Raw genomic sequence first — 16,052 nt, forward strand, 5'->3', positions numbered from 1 at the left:
GTGAATGGGGCCAGTGCCGTGGCTCAGTGTGTTAATCCTCTGCCTGCGGTGCCAGCATCCCATATAGGCGCCGGTTCTGGTCCTGGCTGCCCCTCTTCCAATCCATCTCTCTGCTGTGGTCTGGGAAAGCAATAGAAGATGGCCCAAGTGCTTGGGTCCCTGCACCCGCATGGGAGACTGGGAAGAAGAACCTGGTTTCTGGCTTCGGATCGGCGCAGCTTCGGCCATTGCAGTCATTTGGGGAGTGAACCAACAGAAGGAAGACCTTTCTCTCTGTCTCTCCCTCCCACTGTCTGTGGCTCTACTTCTCAGATAAATAAATAAAATCTTAAAAAAAAAGAATCTGAGTGAGATCTACCTCACAGTGTAAGCAGGCCTAAAAAGGTAAATCATAGGAGAGGATACTAAATCAGAATATACTTGCTTTTGGGGTGTTCCCTGCCTAAACTGTCCTTGGAGGTACATCGGGTACACATGTGTCTCTTCCTGTTGTGACAATTTTCCATAGGTATCTTGCATTCTAGTACACCTAATGAACAGTGCCACTGAATGTAGCTGTTCCAAGTTATCTTTCCAAGGATGTTTATACAGTTAACAGACATAACATGCAGAGATATTGTTCCTCTAGAACAAAGACAAGACATACTTACTACTAGTTATAAAAGATTCAGGTTCCCTGACTTCAGAATGCCCCTTCTGTCACCAACACATGCATATGCAAATATCAATTGGCCCTCTTTTATTCCTCTGGGAGCTGGCGTTCAGGAAATTGGTGCAAGGAAATGCTAGTATTTTGATGACTGCTATTGCTGTGAGTAATGCAATCTTCTGTCTCTAACCCAGGAATCTTTTCATGGCATCAATGGAACTGTAGCAACTGAAAATAGGGTAAAATCTCAGGCACATCATAATTCTTTTTAAGAGACAATTCTTTTAAAAAGGCTTATTAACATTTTCTTAAATTTTTGTTTTCAAGATTGAATTTCAAAAGTCATGAATAAAGTTTTATAATGAACATCTCAAATCACCTTAATATCTTTTTCTCATGGGATTACAACAGTATTACTATAATAGTATTGCTTACTTATTTTTATTAAAATTAGCTGTTTTCAAGATTATTCCTAGGAAGTTCTGATTTTAAGTACAGGTTGTGTATCTCTTATCCAAAATACCTGGGATGAGAATTATATTGGATTCCAGGGTTTTGGCTGTGTGTTTTTTTTTTTTTTTGAGCAGTCACATATACATAATGAGATATCTTGGGGATGGAACCTGAGTCTAAATATGAACTTCACTGATGGTTTATATAAATTTTGTGTACATAGCCTGAGGTTAATTTTATAGAGGATGTGTAATAGCATCATGAAACAGAGTTCCACAGTGTGGATATCCTACAGGAGACATTGTGTTGGCTTCAAAAATGTTTCAGATTTTGTAGGGTGCAGGATTTCAGATTAGGGATGCTCGAGCTCTACTGTGCTAAGATAGAAACATGATACTTTATATGTATTTTTAAGTTTCCTATGAAAAAAAGAGTGTTAATTATTAAAGGAACAATAGTCACTGTGCACCTGCTCCCCAGGTAGGACTTCTGTCCCTATTGAATTGCAATATGAGAATCGACTGCAAAATCTCTCCCCAAACCGTACTCTATATGTTGTGGGTGAGCGTGGGAGCAAATTGTTGAACTCTATGATTAGCATAGAGATGGTCCTTTATATATAAAGTCATAATAATAATGATCCATAATGAAGAAGGAGATGGGAGAGGGAATGGGAGGTGGGAAGGGAGCGTGGTGGGGGGCATGAGGGAAAGAACCACTGTATTCCTAAAGTTGTATCTATGTAAAAATGCATTCATTAAATTAAAAAAATTCCTATGAACTATTTTCTAGTAAAAGGAAGTATTGGGTATTAAGTGTTCTTATGCTCAAATTCTAAAAGTAACCTTAGTCCTTAGCTGAACTTTGTGCTCCAAGACTTTTTTAATTTAAGGATATTTAGACAATAAATATAAGTTTAATAACTAAGCTCTTCCTCATCACGGAAATATGGAATTTCCTTTAACTTGGGTGTCTGGAGTCATCTGATTTTGAAAGACCCCCTGAATGACTTTCCATTTTGGTTTGCTCCTCAGTTTTGGCTTGCTGGAAGGTTGTGGCCTGGCCAAGGCTGTCCGGAGCATGGTCTTCCCTTCATCTTCACTTTCTTCTCCTTATCAGTCTCTTCTTCTGGTTCAGAATTTTCTTTTTCTTTTTGTCTTTCTTCTTTGGAGGTTCATGTTCTCCAAGCATATTTTTAGGTCAGGCATAACTTAAGCATCCACTTTCCCCATATTTGTAGTACTGGATTTATCAATGTAGTTTTGCCTTTGGATGAACTCAGCTGCTCTTAGCTACCAAATAATTTTTTTATTGTTTATTGCCCTGGTGCAGTTTTGCACAGTCTTTATCCTAAAACAAAATGAGTGTAACCCCTTAACTCTTCCTGGAATCTTTATCTTTCTTTATAGTAACCTTTGCAATTTTGCCATACTTAGAAAATATGCGATATAAGTCATTGTTCATCAGGAAAAAAAGCAAGTTGAAGACATACACTGTGCTCTTACTTGGGGTCCATCCACCACTCATTTCTTCAGACAGAGTAGTGGTGTGCAAGCCTTTGGCCCAACCAGCTCAACCCTGACTCCTTCTACCCCCTCGCCGGGGCCTGGGTGGGTCCAGCAAGAGCAGGTTTCAATCACATCACAATTCTTGACAAATCATAAGGGAAGCATCTACAGATCCCTATAATTGGGACCCATTTCACCCTTCCAGGTTATAATAATAAGATTAACAACAATAGTAAAAAAAGAAGCTACTATATTTTAGCTTTTATTATATAACTGATTGGTGCTTATATTTTTGGCAGCAGTAGTTGTTGCAGATACTCTTAGTTGATAAAATGATTTATAAGATTGATCCCACAAATGAATAGGACAAATGGCTATTACAAACAACAGAATGAACTCCTTCTTGAGGTTTATATGAAAACAATAATTGCCAATAATTAAATAAGTACTGTCAGATCCTATATTGTTCATAACAAATGTAGCATCTTGTTTGATCTTTGCAAAAATCTCATGATGCAGATCTATCATTGTTCCTATTTTAAATTTGTGAAAACTAGGACTTAAAGAGTAAATGACTAGCCCAAGATCACAGAGTTGATAAGAGGCAAAGCTCTGACAAATGTCAACTTCATCAAGAGTGATGAAACATATTTATCAGTCATTAACACTAATTAAATAACTCTCTCATATTGACATTCAACTTGCATCCAAGACAATTTCCTTATTTGCTTTACTCTAATCAAATTTTTGTATGTAACAATTCAATAAAAATATTTGTTTACTGAATAGGTGAATTTATAAACAGCCTTGAAATTTTGGCTATATTGGCTGACTCCATAAATAGTAGCTGCTGAATGAATGAAAGAACATGTACTAAGTGCCAGGCATCGAGATAAGTACTCTTTTACATTATCCAATCAGTTAGCCACTTAACAAACAGTGCACTTTACACATACATTTTTAAAACTAAGGAGACCTGATCAGGATTAATGTCATGAATGATCAGTCAAGCTAACATAATATGTGTACTGATATGATTAGAATAAAAAAGGTCTCCTCTAGAGTATTCTCAAATATTCAGAACTCCAATGCAATTGCAAGAAATCAGCCAAATCCAAATTGAGTGACATTTTACAAAATATACTATCTGTACTCCTCATAAGTGTTAAAGTTATGAAAAACAAAAACCCAAAAATCCACAGATTGGAGGAAACTAAGGAGACTTGATGACTAAATAAAACATGAAATTCTGGATCACATCCTTAACAGAAAAAAAAAGAGCGTTGGTAGAAAGGCCGGTAAATTTTGAATACAGTCTGTTGTTTACTTAATAGCAATGTTCCAATGTTAACTTCTTAGTTTTGATAAATTCACCACAGTTAATATAATGTGTTAATAATAGGAAATCTGGGTGAAAAGTATGCAAGACCTTTCTCTTATTTTTACTATTCTTCTATAAATGAAAAAATATTTCAAATTTAAAAAGTTAAGGAAAGAGAAAGGAAAAAGAAGAAGATGGAGCTATCAGGTAGGGACTCAAGAGAAACACAAAGTTCTCTTAGAGAAAAGGAAAAACTCATAAAACACACACACACATACACACACACACACCCCACATCACACACATTTGTCTGGAACTATCACATTTCCAGTCCATGAGTACAGATTACATCCAAAACAGATTTTTGGTGGCTGCTAGGCCTGCTAAAGTCCCTTTTCCTAGCTCTGTAACTATCTTCAGCATGCTTCTTTCTGTGGTGTTTCAGTCAGACAAAATCAAATGAAAAGGCAGACAACAAAGTACAATCTCAGCAACCTCCTAGCTGCCCCCGAACCCACTCCCAGCAAGTATCAAGCTGCCCCACATTCTATAGCCTTTGAATATGCACACTGGCTCTCTGAGTTCTGAGAGGCATTAGATCTCCCTGAGAATCATAACAGCAGTTGCAAAGGAAAAAGAGACGTATTATAGACTCTTCCCAACGAAGTGTATTTTGCTACATTTAAGACACTTTGAAAACTAAAGTTGTTGTAAGAGGTAATGTTCTGAAGAAAAATAAAAGGTTGGCCAGTAGCTGATATTCCACAGTAGCTGTGTGGCCATCTGCTTTGGTTTTGAATCATCCTGATTGATTTGTGGGAAAATGAAATACTGAAATCACCATGTAGCTTTAAATTCCAAATCTATGTTGCGTTTGCCAAGTGTGGCCCCATCTGTAGAAGGAAACAGCATGCAGGCAGCCTGGCTCCAGCCAGACTCAAGCTGTAGCATATTTGCCTCTGCCTGTTATTGACAGTTCCCTTACGAAAGTTGTTTTGTTAAGTGGGTTTGCAACCTTTAATGTTCTCTATGTCTTTCATAGCACAAATCCTTTGAGCAGGAAACTCTTACACAAGTAAGAGCCGATAGAGTACCAACTCTTCTCATTTGGGGAACTTACTTACTAGTGACCAAATCTTCTAAAAACCATTCATTCTCTAAGCCTCAGGTTGCCTGCAGCTCTAGGAGTCACTGCAATGCTTCCCTGTTGGCTTCCTCTTCACCTCTGATCTCCTTAGCATGAATAGCAAGTATTAGCTCTTCCTTTCCAAACAGACGGACCGGTTTGCAGAGTCCTCCATTCTTGAAAGCATTGAGAGTAGCCTGACCTTTAGCGGTCTGCATTTTGCAAGGAGAGGCACTACTGTGGCTACTTGAAAAAAACCAGTTTGAATTGACACATAAATGGAGACCTTTAAACTTCAGTTATGTGAGACAGCAAGTTTTGTGTTGTTTTAATGAGGATTTTTGTCCCTCTTTGTAGTAAGTTTAATAAACTTGTGAGAAATTCCTCTTGCTGCTCCTGTACACTTCACAGAACCCCTTATGTCTTTCCCCTTTTCTCATGAAGATTCACCATGACCAACTTCCCATCACGATTCTATTCCTGGAATTGCCATTTTAGAGCTCATGTAACCAGCAAATAGGCCTTAGTGACCCAGATGTGTAAGCATTGAATTTACTGCTGACGAGACCAAAACTTGCAAGTAGGAATGAGGCATACACAAGGATGAGCAAAGGAAAAGGACAACACACCAGACTTACAGTGGCTTCTTAATGGATCCCAATATACGGCCAATTTTTAGGCTGAGGCATCATTTCTTGTTCCAGCAATACACAGGTTAAAGGCCATCAGAAAAGCCAATGCTGCCGGCGCCGCGGCTCACTAGGCTAATCCTCCGCCTTGCGGCGCCGGCATACCGGGTTCTAGTCCCGGTCAGGGCACCGATCCTGTCCCGGTTGCCCCTCTTCCAGGCCAGCTCTCTGCTGTGGCCAGGGAGTGCAGTGGAGGATGGCCCAAGTGCTTGGGCCCTGCACCCCATGGGAGACCAGGAGAAGCACCTGGCTCCTGCCATCGGATCAGCGCGCTGCAGCGCGCCAACCGCAGCGGCCATTGGAGGGTGAACCAACGGCAAAGGAAGACCTTTCTCTCTGTCTCTCTCTCTCTCACTGTCCACTCTGCCTGTCAAAAAAAATTAAATTAAAAAAAATTTAAAAAAAAGAAAAGCCAATGCTACATATTACATAGAAATTCTTAAAGCACAAACTTATTCCTATTAGGAAGTTAACTCAAAAATCATTTTAGAAGAGTCTAAGATGCAGTAGCAGACAACTGGAGCTTTATAGTCAGATGCAAGTTTTTGTCCTGGCTTTGATACTCCCGAACTGTACAATCCTACAAAAATCAGTTAACCATTCTAAACTTGTTTTGTCAATAAGGATATTTGATGTACCTAAGTCAATGTGCTTATTAGAGAGAACAAATGAAAGAATCCATCCAAAGTACTTGATATGCTGTGTGGCATCCAGCATGGTTCACTAAATGATTTTCTTCTTAACATTATTATTATAATCATTATCATTAACTAGCCTCAAAAATGGACTCTAGCTACTATGCATAACATAAATTAGATTCAATGAGTGACTCCAAAATGAGTTGTAATTTAAGTTGCGACTAGACCAATAGAAAAGAACAAAGAAAAGGAATATGAGGGACTATTACAGTCCTAGGCTTCAAAAACAGATCTCAATTCACGACTTGGTTTAATTCCTTACTTCCCAGCACTATAACCTTGAATATGTTATTTAACCTCACTGAGCCTCGGTTTTCTCATCTTTGAAAATGAGGACACTAATATTCAGTTACTATAATATTATAAAAGGAGACTTCAAAAAGTTCATAGAAAATGGAATTAAAAGATGATAAACCAAAGTCTCTTTTATTTGTTGAACTCTTCATTTAGAGGAGCATTAAGCCTTTGACAATAATGAAAATTAAAAATATGTTATCTCAAAAATTTTTTAAATGAAGGTAAACTGATTTTGGTATAAAAAATTTTAAATCCATGTAGTTTTTTTAATAATACACATTTCATAAACTCTTTGAAGATCCCTCATATGCATGAATTTCATTTTTTCCACCAAAGTAAACTTTCATTTAAAAAAAAAAGTATTTGAGAGACTAAGAGACAGTGAGAGCCCCCATCCATAGGTTTACTCTGCAGATGTCCAAAATGGCCAGGACGGGGCCAGGCTGAAGCCGGGAGCTGAGAACTCAAAAATCTATGTCTCCCACATGAGTGGTAGGAACTCAATCACTTGAGCCATCACTGCTGTCTCCAGGGATTTGCATTAGCAGGAAGTTGGAGTCAGGAATCAGAGTTGGATATTAAACCCAGGTACTCTGATTTGGGATGGGAACATTTTAACTAGTGTCTTAATTTCTTTTTTTTTTTAATTAAACTTTTATTTAATGAATATAAATTTCCAAAGTATAGCTTATGGGTTACAATGGCTTCCCCCCTCCCATAACTTCCCTCCCGCCCACTACCCTCCCCTTTCCCGCTCCCTTTCCCCTTCCATTCATGTAAAGATTCATTTTCAATTCTCTTTGTATACAGAAGATCAGTTTAGTATATATTAGGTAAAGATTTCAACTTTTTGCCCATATAGCAACATCAAGTGAAAAAACTACCATTGGATTACTAATTATAGCATTAAATAGCAATGTACAGCACATTAAAGACAGAGATCCTACAGAATTTTTTTTTTTCAAATTAATTAATTTTCTATGCCATTTCCATTTTAACACCAGGTTGTTTTTTTTTTTTCATTTCCAATCTAGTGTCTTAATTTCTAAGGTAAATGACTTCCCCAAACATATCTTTTTAAAAATGTATTTCACATACAATATTGTATGTATATATTTGAAACAATATGTTTCAATACACTTACACAATCTGTAATGCCCTATCAGGGTAAATTTGAATTCATTTTCTATGAACTTTTTGAAGCCTACTTGTATAAGCCATTTGGCATAAAGTCCAGTAAAGAGTAGCCACATAGTAAATGTTCATTCCCTAACTCTTCCCTATACTGTATCATTAGCCCAGTTAGACCTTTTCCAGTCTTTTTTTTTTTGCCCTTATGACTCTCAGACATAATAGTAGCATAAGAAATTTCAACAGTTTGCGGATTCAATTTGTGCATTGAAGTAAGAAGCTTACGTGTGTGTGCATGTGTGTGCGTGCGTGTGTGTGTGAGAGAGAGAGAGAGAGTGATGGGGGGGAGACTTTCATTTTTTGGTGTTATTTATTCACTTTTGGAAGGTTCAAATTGCCAAATAACATATCTGGAAGATCATATAACAAATCTAATCCAATCACCAAAAATGCTAGAGATGAGAAGGAAAGTTTCCAAATTTATGTATGTAATATTCCCAGGCAAACTCAGGATGTGATCTTACCTGGCCTCATTGATGAAAGAAGATTAGGATTAGTCAGTATTTGAATTAAAGATCAACATAAACAATCAAGATTCATTGAGCTAGATGACAGCAACTCTCCCTTTGAATCAGGGCTAAGGTAATCTTCTAGCAGGGTGCTATGGGTGTTAGTAAATCCTAAAGCTCATCCACTAGTCACAAAACCAACTTAATTTAATGAAGATAATATAGATGTACCTGGAAGATTGAGGAACCATGAATACTAATCCCAGTATTCTAGCAAGACGTGAGTATTACCCCAAATTGCATACCCAAATTCTTCCCAGCTCTTGAGTCAATTTAAATTGATGGCAGTATCAGTAAGTTCAGTTTCACCATTCAGTTTAGTTTAGGTTTAGAACAGCCTCCCTGGGCCAGCACTGCGGCCCAGTAGGCTAATCCTCTGCCTGTGACGCCAGCACCCTGGGTTCTAGTTCCAGTTGGGGCACTGGATTCTGTCCCGGTTGCTCCTCTTCCAGTCTAGCTCTCTGCTGGGGCCCAGGAGTGCAGTGGAGGATGGCCCAGGTCCTTGGGCCCTGCATCCACATGGGAGACCAGGAGAAGCACCTGGCTCCTGGCTTCGGATCAGCGTGGTGTGCTGGCCACAGCACGCCGGCTGCAGCAGCCATTGGGGGGTGAACCAACAGAAAAGGAAGACGTTTCTCTCTGTCTCTCTCACTGTCCACTCTGCCTGTCCAAAAAATAAAAAATAAAAAAAAGAACAACCTCCCCAAAATCTAATGGAGTAGTAAAGAACACCAAGGTTTCTCGATTTTCTCCCATGTCGCTTGCTATGATCCAATAATAAAAAATCAGTAGTAAATAGCAGTTATATGCATGGATTCTGGAACTACATCACTCAGGTTCAAGTCCTATTTCTATCAATTACTGGCTCTGCGGCTTTGTTCAAATTATTTCACTTCTATATCCTTCGGTTTCATCAGCTATAAAACAAGGGTAATGACAGTATCTAACTCTTAAACTTCCTGAGAAGATTAAAGGTGGGAAGGCTTGTAAAGTGCTTAGTGTCTGGTACATAATAAGCACTTGATATTTACGTTCATGTTTTTTTTTTTTAAATTCTGAGATCCATTTCCTTAGGGAAATATTTTCCTTCTCCCTTTCTGATTCTCCCTTTCTGAAAGCTATTCTTTCTGGCTTTCTCTTTAACTCCTACTCCCATGTTGACATACTTCAGTAAGCTTCTATCTTGGTCACTACTCTGAATCTCTACTAGGTTTCACAACCTAGTAATCTCAATCTTCTCCCAGGTTTAGGCAGACTTGAACAGAAATATGAGATGAGCTGAGCACTGACTTCCCTACAATCTGAAGTTCCAAATCCAGCTCCAGGATTTTCAGTACCTACACATTTTCCAAATGATGACTAAAATAGAATATATATCTGGAACATTGTGTCCAATCCATCTAATAGCATTCTGTAGCCTATTACCTCTTCCTCTAGCTGCCCCAAAATGGCAAGAACAGAAAACGTGCCAAGTTCAATGAAACAAAGCAGAAATCCAAGATTTCTTATCCCCATTTTAGCATTTCTAAAAACATACAAGCAGAAATACATTTCCTAGTGGGTAATCCCATTTTATTTGAGTGGAGATTTTGGATAATTGGTCATTAATATGGCCAATGGGGATTTTAATCCAGATAGACCATAAAAGTTGAAATCTCCACTGAAAGACTTGAAAAGATACTAAAATTATGAAAAAACATAAAATAGTCTTACTTGATAAAGGAAAATTCAGAACAGGGAATAAAGGGCTTTTTAAGCCAGGTCTTAAATCTAAATAAGCCCATTGTAAAAGTTAAAAATAAGTCTTATGTAAATTGTACACCTATTTGTAAAATATTTTCTTTCCCAGGATCTCAAAGCACTTTGCAGACATTAATGACTCATCAGTATCTACTTGTGGTATGACAATTACCATTGCCTACTAGATGATGAAACAAGAACAGAAAAAGGTCTTAAGACACTTGCCCAAAGCCACACGGGGTATACTCTGAACAAGAACTATTTGGTGTTTCTGTGTTTGCAGTAATGAGCAAATTAAAAGTGCAATAATTTTCTTTGTAATTCAGAAAAAATTGCTCTGTTAACAGTCGTTTCTAAACATGAAAAAGAAGTCTTTTTAACTTCCCTTAATGTGGATTTTTTTTTTTCAGATAACACCTAATTATGGTAAATTGCTTCATTCCCTAATTGTTACTGCAAGGCAACTAAGCATTGTTATGTTGACTACTGAAGAGTGGATTGTTAATGGCCTTAATCATCAGATAATCTGGTAATATAATCAATGTAACTGAGAGATACCTTGTGGATAACAACAAGCAAATCAAGTATGAAACATGGACTTATAATGGAACGTTCAATTCTATTGTTTTACATTTACTTTGATACAAAAAATATCTCATTTCACAAAGAAACCAAAGGAGAGATTAAGGCTTTTCATACTCCTAATTGCCAGAAGCCCACATGCTGGACTCTTTCCACACCATCTTAGAACATTCTCTCCATAGGATATGAAATACTGACATTTTCTCAGAAGATATTTCTTCAGAGACCTTGCCCTCAGTCTGCTTCCAACTGAATGCCTTTAAAAGGGGGCAGTTTGTGCATACCTCCCCGACTCATGACCTTGCATGTAAAAGGAGGAGAGGAAAAAGTGAGATTTCATTTTTCTTGCCATTCTTGAGGCTTGAAAACGGAAGAATTAATTCACATTAATGGCAAATAAGAGAGTGGGTGATGAAGGTCTCTGGAAAAATAATAACTAGAACTAAAACCATCAAGCTTTTCTTTCTTGAAAACAACAGATATAAATGCAAGGCTCTCAGTAGTTCATGCTGAGAACTAATTCTACTATAATTCATTGAATTAAAGGCAAATAGCTACTTCATATATTAAAAACAAAACAAGAACCCACATGTGCTCATGTACACAAACAGGTTTGTACTTAACAAAAAAATATAATTTTCTTGTGTTGCTTCTAATATGTACCAATTAATAAAAACCACACAAATGCTACGCAATTTAAAAAAAACATCAAATCTGATTTCTGCACCAATTGGAATTTTTACTAGGTAAGTCATATTATATTTAGGTTCCATTTAATGTTTCAATTTATTTTTTAGCCCAGAAAAACACGAAACATAACTCAAAAAGAACTTTCTCTATGACCTGTATTTAAACAATACATTTCAGTTGCTGTATCCCGTGGTATTTGATTAACATGGAAATGTTTGTTGGTTCTAAAATCATCAATAGTTATTAATCTTTTCAAAGACTGTGAATACATTAGGGTAGCTGTCAAGAATTTTCTCTATTTTGTTGTCAGCAAAATCAAGTTGCACAGAACTTGACATGCCCAATAATGAACATCGAAAGCAACACATTTGTCATCTATGGTAAAGTATTCAAATCATAACTTTATTATTAAATCATAACACATTTAATCTCATCAATTTATATCTATATCAACAAGGTATTTTACAAATTTATTTTCATTTTATTTGAAAAAGAGATTGATACCGCTTCTCCACTGGTTCACTCCCCAAATATCTGCAATAGCCAGGGCTGGGTCAGGTTGAAGTCGGGGGCCCAGAACCCTATCTGAGTCTCTTACCTGAGTGGCAGAGGACCCAAGTACTTCAGCCACCACCCACTGCCTCCCAGGCTGCACAATAGCGGGAAGCTGGATCAAAAGTAGAGCCAGGACTTAAACCAAGCACTCTAGATGCTGGTATTTCTAAATTCCATTAAATGTCCAACCCCCAAAACGTATTTTAAGGTCTTCATTTATAAAATGATTTCATTATAAAAATATCCAGGTTGCTAAATAGATAGTACATGCACGTTAATAATAAATAAAGTTGTCTCCTTCATAAACCTGATTCTTCAAACCCAAGTTTGTATGTCCCAAATGGTAACCACTGATTATTATTTTTTGCCCTTAGAGTTTTTATTATTCATAGACAAATAGAAGTATATATTTATCTGTTTCTTTGTCTATCTCTTTTCTACACCAGTGTTAGATTAACATACTGTACCTTAACAATTTTACTTAGCAATATATGTTAGAAACATTTTCATACCAGTACCTAAAGAGCATTTTCATCCCTTAAAAAATGCTATAATATCATTACATCCTATTGTAATAATATGACATATTTTACTTAATCAGTTACCTATGAATATAAATTTATAACATATTCAGTAATTTCCTATTAAAACACTGCTCAATAAGTAATATGATACATGTCATTTTAAACATAAGCATAAAACTATTTGGATAATAAGTTTATAGGATAGATACTGCCAGATTAAAAGGTATATGCATGGATTTTTATTATTTTATTTGTTTGAAAGGCAGAGAGAGATCATCAATTTGCTGGTTTACTCCCCAAATGCCCACATAACATCCAGGGCTAGGCCAGGCCAAATCCAGGAGTTTTAACTCAATCTGGGCTTCATATGAATAGAAAAGATATAAGTATTTGAACCATCATCTCCTGCCTCCCAAAGTATACATCAGCAAGAAGCTAGACTAGAAAGCATGGATGGGACTCTAACCCAATGACGCTGGAGATGGGATGTGGGCATCTCAAGCAGTTACTTAATTCACTGTGCCAAAACTCCCTCTTGTACACATGGTTTGATGGATTTTTCTCCACACATATTATTAAATTCCACTAAAAATTAATAGATAAGAATGTGTATTTCCCTAAACTCATACCAACATAATGTTAATAAAAATTTTTTCACATCTGCCAGAGGTGAAGACTATATCTCTACAATCTCTTTTTATGAGTGAGGTTGAGCAAATGTTCCTATGTTTAAGAGCTTTTTCTATGAAATACCTCATCATATCCTTTGCCTATTTCTCAAATTTGTAGGAACTCTTTTTATTTATTTATTTGAATGGCAGAAATAGAGAGAAGGGGGGAGAGAGAGAGAGAGAGAGAGAGAGAGAGAGAGAGAGGTCTTCCATCCACTGGTTCACTCCACAAATGGACACAATGCCTGCGGCTGGGCCAGGCTGAAGCCAGGAGCCAGGAGCTTCTTCTGGTTCTCCCACATGGTTGCAGGGGCCCAAGCACTTGGGCCATGTTCTGCTGCTTTCTCAGGCTTATTAGCAGGGAGCCAGGACTCGAACCATTGCCCATACTGTGTGCTGACACTGCAGGCAGCAGCTTAACTTTTCTATGCTATAGCCCAGCCCCTTTTAAGAACTCCCTGGCAACTCATGACTAGAGCCTAGGGAGATTACTGACGCCATGAACAGGAGTGTCAAATTGTTAAGTCAGCAACAGGAGTCACTGTGTACTTACATCCCATGTGGGATCTGTCCTTAATGTGTTGTCTAATGTGCAGTGATGCTATAACTAGTACTGAAACAGTATTTTTACACTTTGTGTTTCTGCGTGGGTACAAACTGATGAGATCTTTACTAATTATATACTGAATCGATCTTCTGTATATAAAGATAATTGGAAATGAAAAAAAAAAAACCTGGTGTAAAATTGGAAATGGCATAGAAAATTAATTAATTTTTAAAAAAATATTATGTAGGATATCTGCCTTTAATGTGCTGTACACTCTTATTTAATGCTATAACTAGTACTCCAACAGTATTTTTTTTTTCACTTTGTGTTGCTATATGGGGGCAAACTGTTGAAATCGTTACCTAATTTATACTAAACTGATCTTTTGTATATAAAGAGAATTGAAAATGAATCATGATGTGATTGGAAGGGGAGAGGGAGCGGGAAAGGGGAGGGTTGTGGGTGGGAGGGAAGTTTTGGGAGGGGGAAGCCATTGTAACCCATAAGCTGTACTTTGGAAATTTATATTCATTAAATAAAAGTTTAATAATAAAAAAAAGAACTCTTTATATGTGAAGAGGTGTAGCCCAGCAAGGATATAAGCTGAAAAAAAATTTTTTGCCAGTTTGTCACTTATCCTGAATTCTTGTTTTGGTGCCTGCCCCTTGAATTTTTTTAACCATAAGAAATCAGTTTTACCAACATTTGTTCTCTGTAAATTCTATTATAGTTTGAAATCCCTTTGTCATACCAAAATTATAAAGAATCCCTCTCTACAGTATCAAGATTGAGGGGGGTGGGAGGTGGGTTTACTCTGGTCAGGGGTGGTAATAGATTATGAATGAAAAAGATGACTCCAAAATAAAGACCTAGTTTTAAGAAACAAAACAAGAGAACCAACTGCGCCATAGCAGATAAAGCTGCCGCCTGCAGTGCCGGCATCCCATATGGGTGCCAGTTCAAGTCCCGGATGCTCCACTTCTGATCCAGCTCTCTGCTATGGCCTGGGAAAGCAGTAGAGGATGGCCCAAGTCCTGCACCCACGTGGGAGGCCCAGAAGAAGCTCCTAGCTTCAGATCAGCACAGCTCTGGCCTTTGCAGCCAATTGGGGAGTGAATCATGAATGGAAGACTACTCTCTTTCTCTCTCTATCTACCTCTCCTTCTTGCTCCTTGTAACTCTGACTTTCAAATAAATTAATAAATCTTTTTTTTAAAAAAAGAACCAACTCTATTACATAAAGAAGCAAATGGAATGTTTTAAAGCTAAACCTTGTAGCATATATTATGGGCTAGGTGACGAACCTTTGAAGCCAGAAAAACTGAAAGATGAATTGTGGAGATCAAGACACAACTATTTTGGTAGCCTATTGGGTAACTAGGGCCTTCACAAAGTGAAAAAAGGGCTGTGTGGAGAGAAAAACGTGACTCCAGAGAGCAACAAATGAGTAAGTGCGCTACTGAATCAGCTCAATGAACAGCTAACACAATACATAAAACTGTTAATAAGGATCAATTTGGACTACATTGAAATAAGAAGACAGTTTGTAGCATGAGTTTGTCAGAAAGAAATAATTTGAAACCACAATTGAATTCTCCCTTCAACAGGGTAAGTTCAGTACATTAACAACAACAAAAAGATGTTAGAGACTTGAAATAGCAAAAATTTTAAAAGGGGTGAATTAGGTAGAAGTGCCATAGATGGATAGTTCAGATACAAAATTAGTTAAAAACAAATTGAGTACAAAGAGTTGTTACTAACAGTTCAATACTGGATTGGGTGTATGTGTCAAGTATGTCTCTTAGGAGTCCACTCTGAGTTCAATACAATTCAATATTTTCATTTACTGCTTCAAGAATAGAAGAGAGAGGATGCTAATAAAATTTGCAGGTGTTTCCGCACATTGCAGGATAAGCATAAAATAGAGCGTGAGCAGGATAATTTTTTAAATGGACAGAAATCAATAAAATAAGATTCAATAAAGCATTCATAAACGTAATGTGATTCACAAAAGATAGAATAATCAAATGCACCAATGTAAAACGGAATCACAAGAAGGTCTAAGGGTTATGGTGGAAAGTGAAATGAACATGTATCAGCAACAGGACTGTCAAACCTCAAAGGCAAGAGCTGATCAAGTTTCAAAAATGAATTTTTGTCTTAGGAAAAGAGGAAATATTATGCTTGTTTATAAGAACATCAGTATGTCTAGAGTGTCAGCTTAAAGGATTCATAGATAAATGAAGTACAGAGAGGTGATTAGAAAATCAAAGTAATTCACATAGGAAAAAACTAAGACAGG

General features: G+C 37.2%; 1 pseudogene; it reads right to left on the reverse strand.

Moving 5' to 3' along the window:
• Positions 1 to 2,018: 2,018 nt before the first annotated feature.
• Positions 2,019 to 2,629, reverse strand: LOC133752569 (zinc finger CCHC-type and RNA-binding motif-containing protein 1-like; annotated as a pseudogene).
• Positions 2,630 to 16,052: the final 13,423 nt, after the last annotated feature.

The sequence above is a fragment of the Lepus europaeus genome, chromosome X (genome assembly GCF_033115175.1).
Source record: "Lepus europaeus isolate LE1 chromosome X, mLepTim1.pri, whole genome shotgun sequence".
NCBI lineage: Eukaryota > Metazoa > Chordata > Mammalia > Lagomorpha > Leporidae > Lepus > Lepus europaeus.